Here is a 6,000-nt window from a genome sequence, read left to right on the forward strand (position 1 = left end):
TAATTTACTCAGTTTTGGAGCTTTCTTTGGGACTATATTGTCCTTATTGGTGAATGACTGCCTTCAAACTTGCCTGACCCTCTGTATCTAGTCAACTACATTTCACGTACACCCAACCTGAACAACTCATCACCTTCCTTCCTTGCCCTCTTCCTCCTTGATACTCTTTCTCTTTACATTCTTGTTCTGAGGAAAGCAACCAAATCAGTTCAACAACATTTATGTATATCTACCATGTGCCAGGCACTATACTAAATATTTATAATTGTAATTTATTTGACCCTCATAACAGTCCTGTGAGGTAGGTGTTGTTATGATCCCTATTTTTACAAATGAGGAAACTGGGGCAAACAAAAGTAAAGTGACTTACCATAATTGTATCCGGGACAGAATCTGAACTCAAATCTTCTTGACTCTGAACTTAGCATTCTATCCACTCTGCTATTTAACTGCCTTTCCCATCAAAGAAGGTAAGCTCCCCAAAACAATGATTTCATTACTTTTGTATTTGTGGCTCCATTTCTTAACACAGAATCTGGCACATGATAGGTACTGCATACATTATTTTTTGTTCATTCATTGGAAAGGGGGGAGAGGCAGTTCTTTCCTAGGGAAATCAAAATTTTAGAGGGGTTTTTCCTAGCCCTACCAATTTTGTTTGATAGAAAGGATCCAGTGGGTAACAATAATTTCTCCTTAGATTAAAAGAGAAGTGGGTGAGGCAATATGGAGGCCCATAGGCATTAGATGCTGAATTGCTGTAATGTCACTTTAACTTGCAGAACTCCATTAAATATCTTTGTGTTCTATACAAAAAGCATTTTATAAATAAAATATTTGTTGCTTTCATAATTATTTTACTTGGTTAGGCCTTTCAAGTTGCTATAAACCTAAGTTGATGTATAAGAATTTCTTTTTTTTTTATTAAAATTTTTTTGATGTATAAGAATTTCAAATAAAATAAGCAACTTGTTTTAAATACTTTCAAAAGAGAGAGAGAGAATAAAAAGATATGATGTTATAGTGTGTGCTCTGTTGTTTTTGTGACTCCATTTGGGGTTTTCTTGGAGAAATAATGGGAGTAGTTTGCCACTTCTTTTTTCAGTTCATTTTACAGATGAGGAAATTGAGGCAAGCAATTAAATAGCTTGCCCAAGTTCATCCAGCTAGTACGTGTCTGAGGCCAGATTTCAATTCATGAAGAAGTGTCTTCGTGACTATTAGCCTATCTACTTGCTCCATAATATGTTCTCTGCTCTATCCATTTTTTCTTTAAGAATTTTTCTTCTGATTTGGAGACAGCAAAAAGTACATATTATTATAATGATAATATTTCATCTTTTACGCATAAGACTTAACTTTACTTATTGAACACCAGTCAACTTTATATCGAGTCATTTATCTGGCAGTAATAATGGTTTTGCACTTGATCCAGCCATAATATTTTGTTTAGTAGCTTTTATAATCAACTCCATTTTCTTTCTTTCTTTTCCTTTTTTTTTTTTTGACAGTAGCCTTTCTTTTCAAAATACACGTGAAGACAGTTTTCAACATTCCCTTTTGCAAAACCTTGTGTTTCAATCTTTTCCCTCCCTTCCTCTCATCCTTCCCCTAGATGGCAAATAATCCAATATAATGTTAAACACGTGCAATTCTTCTATACATACTTCAACACTTATGCTGCACAAGAAAGATCAGATCAAAAAGAAAAAAATGGAAAAAAAATCAAGCAAACAAAAAAGTGAAAATATTGTATTGTGATCCATGTTCAGTCCCCATAGGACTCTTCTAGATGTAGATGGTTCTCTCCATCACAAATTTATTGGAATTGGCCTGAATCACCTCATTGATCAAGTCCATTTTCAAAAAAAGCTCCAAGCTGGTTGTGGTGATGCGTCCTATAATCCCAGGTGCTGGGAGGCTGAGGCTGGTGGGCTTTGAGCTCAAGAGTTCTGAGTTTGCACTTAGGCATTAATAGAGTGAGCCTCTGAGAATGGTGGAGAGGACATCCACCTTAAGAAGGGGTAAACTGGCTTAGAAATAGAATAGATCAAGGCTTTCAAGCTCATTAGAGTGGAATTAGCCCTTGAGCATCCTTTGGATATTCAGCATGAGAAACCAAGTATTTGGGTAGGCGTATAGGGGTGCAGTCTGTGACCATGGAAGTTTATAGTTCCTATCTGCAATTTCATGACAACATAGACTAATATGGCCGAGAAATTGAGCCAATGACAAAACTGCTTTGCCTTCGGTATCTCATTTTCATTTTTTCATCTGGGACACAAATATCGCATTTTACTATGACCTTAAAACCAAAGCCTAAGTTTGAGGTAGTGAATATTTCTAATTTTTTTTCAGTACAACATGAAAGAATTTTAGAGGTGGAAAGGTGGAAAATTATTTTGCAATGCAAAAGCAATTTTTGATGCCCATCCAAATTAATGTGATAGAATTCCTTACTGATTCTTAAATGTGAAATATCCACAAGGAAAGAAAATTGCTAATTACAGAATTTGTTTTAAATCAATAATTGGGTGGTGTAGAGCTTTGGCTTCTGAGTTGGAGAACTATTTAGTTCCAACTCTACTCTCTAATTAAGAGTATAAACTTGAACATTTCCTTTACACTCTTTTGGATGTCCAGTCCAATGAAAGTATTGGACTAAATCAATGGTTCCCAATCCTTTTAATGGTTTTTCAAAAAAAAAATTCTTAACTTTGTATGTGACAGTGATTATACTGCTACCAAGTGAAGAATGTATGATGAAACAACACACTCCTTTATGTGAACATGGGTCACTGACTGACAAATTATAAACTACCCAATAGATAATTACTTAAATTCCTTTCCATTCTTTATTCGATTAAATACAGCAGTGCTGCCCTGTGACCAGCAGAGGGCAAAAGTGTTTTCTAATGATTTTGAATCCTATGGAGTTTGTACAATCATAACTGAAGTAATCAGAAAATTAGCTGAATAAAGGTCAAAGTGATTATTTTCCATAGAAAAAGGGATAATGATTTTTTTTACTACATGGAAAGTCATCCTTGACTCATTCTCCCTTGCCCCCAAAATACAGTCAGGTGCCAAATGTTGTCAATTCTATTTCTGCAACATCAGGCTTCATTCATCTCTTTCTCTTTACTCAAATCACCACCTTTTGCATGGACTATTAAAATAGCCTCTTAGCTTAATTTCCCCACTCCACAGAGTGGCCAATTTTATCTTAATTATGGGCAGTCCATGTGGTCCTCTTTCTGTAATTGTTCCCTATTAGCTTTGGGAAGCCCTCAGCCTTGAATTTAAAACTCTTTACAGATTTATGAGATTAATATAGTATGAGAGTCCTACTTCAATGCCATAATGACATGGAGATGACCATCAGATCTTGAATGGAGCACAAGATCTAACAGGTTTCTCCAGGCTGGAAGGTCTTCAAATATGGTCAGAAAAATGCTTGTAAAATTTTAATGACCAACCCTCCAGGACGGGGAAGAAGGGAGGGAAATGCACATATAGCACCCCTTTAAGTTTAATTTGCAATAATAACACGTATGTGCTGGCAACCTTCCAAAAGAGCAATAGCACTATCACAGATTAAATTGTGCAAACTTCAAATTTATAAATTTTTAAAAAGCCAATTCTAAGGTCAAAAATAATTTAAAGCAGATAATTAAGAACTCAGTAAAAAGCCATATCTATATCTGAACTTGGCTGTTTATTCTTACGGGCTAGGATACTTTGGCATTTGATATTGAAAGAGTACTTATATTGGGATATAATGTGACATACTATATAGTAAATCACAATAAATGCCTTTTGAGAATTGGTAATATTTTAACAATAGAATTTTAAGTAGGTCATTTATAGAAAAATAAGGAATATAAACTAGAATTACTTTTTTTTTTTTTTTTTTTACAAAAATAAATGTCTAAGAATTGGAGAATGACAATAAGTATGTAGTCTATACTGGGAAGCAGTTAGAGAGTATAGTGGAAAAAGTGCAGGAAGACCTGAGTTCAAATCTTGACTCTGTGTGACTCTGGACTAGTCACCTAACTACTTTAGTTTATCATCTATAAAATGGGATAATAATATCACTTACCTTTCAGATTTGTTGTGAAGATCACATGAGCTGATATTTGTAAAGTGCTATATAAATATAGTCATCACTGCAAAATGGCTAAGATGATATTTATTATTTTGGAAGAAGTTATGTGGTACAGGGAAGAGAGTGAGGAACCTATAATTTTAGGCCTAAATTCAAATCCAACCAGAGACATTACCAACTATGAGACCCTCGAGGCATATATTTCCATGTCAACTACAGGGTTGCTCTTTTGCTTTCTCTTGAGGGTTATTAATAGAATATTTGGGCTACCTGCCTATTAGCCTTCCATGTGACAAACCCATCTTTTCTATTTTTATACATTTCCCTATTGATATTTATTTCTATTCTTCAAAGTGCCTTGTTGCATTTTGCAACTTCCTTTACATTCTCTTGGGACGTCTAGGTGGCACAATGGATAGATTTCTGGGCCTGGAATCGGGAAGACTCATTTTTGTGATTTCAAATATAGCCTCAGATACTTTCTAATTATATGACCCTAGGAAAGTCACTTAAACCTGTTTGCCTCAATTCCCTCATCTGTAAAATGAACTAGAGAAAAAAAATGGTAAACCACTCCAATATCCTTGCCAAGAAAACCCCAAATGGAGTCATCAAGAATTGAACGTGACTGAAATGAGTGAACAACATCCCATCCTCCATGTACCTGGAGTTTGGACCTTTAATGAACAGAGCGGTGGAGAAACTTTGAATTTCAAATGCAAAAGTGAAGAGAAACACAAAAAGGTAAATGCATGAAAAATACTATTTACAATCAAATATGGGGAAATGATACATGCATTCCCTCTGATCCCTTTCATCATCAGATTTATAGAGGGAGTACAATTAGATAAAGCAAGGGAGTAGTTTTTTCTTAATTATCTAAAGAAAAGAATGGAAAGAGAAGAGAGGAATATTTTGGGGTGGGAAAGGAAGGGAAAACTATCTCATAACAGGGTACTCAAGTAGACATTCATATAAACAGGGGCAGGGAGAGTAACTGTTATAGGAACCTATCAAAAGTAGGAAAAAATGCTCAGAGTCACACATTTGGGTACAGGAATATATATATATATATATATATATATATATATATATATATATGTATATATATGTATGTATGTATATAGGGTTAGGGTTGTTGGGTACAAGAATATATTTCACTCAACAGGGATTGGGAGGAAAAGGGAAAAAAAGGAAGGACAGACAAAAGGAGGGATAGTCCCAATCAAAACAAATTCCAGGCATGTACAAGAATGCTTTAATGCTCCTTTCTACAAGATAGGATGCCCATCATCTGAGAATGAATCAGTAAGTGATTATATGTAATGCAATACTATTGTACTGACCTCTTGTCAGTGTAATGACCGACCAAGATTCCAGAGGACTAATAAAGAAACATGTTTCCCACCCTTCAGAGTGCAGACTGAAATAAATATTTTTGAATATGGCCAATGGAGAAAGTTGTTTTGATTGACTATACATGTTTTTAATAGATTTTGTTTTTCTTGTGCTCTCAGTGATTGAGGTTGGAGGGTGTGAAGTTGAATCATACCTAACTAAAACATTATCTATCTATCCATCATCTATCTATCTACTTATCTTTACTCTATCCATCCATCCATCCATCTAATCTATCTGACTATCTATCCATCTATCTATATCCATCTATCTATCTATCTATCTATCTATCTATCTATCTATCTATCTATCTATCTACAAGACAATAACTGACCACAATTCTTGAGGACTCACATGATACTCATCTCCTGATAGAGAGGGAGTTGATGGACTCAGAATATAGAGTAAGGCTAATTTTTTGAAAGGACATAGCCAGTGAAAAAATTTACTTTGATTATAAATATTTGTAATGGAGGTTTTGTTTTTCTTGT

The sequence above is a fragment of the Sminthopsis crassicaudata genome, chromosome 6 (genome assembly GCF_048593235.1).
Source record: "Sminthopsis crassicaudata isolate SCR6 chromosome 6, ASM4859323v1, whole genome shotgun sequence".
NCBI lineage: Eukaryota > Metazoa > Chordata > Mammalia > Dasyuromorphia > Dasyuridae > Sminthopsis > Sminthopsis crassicaudata.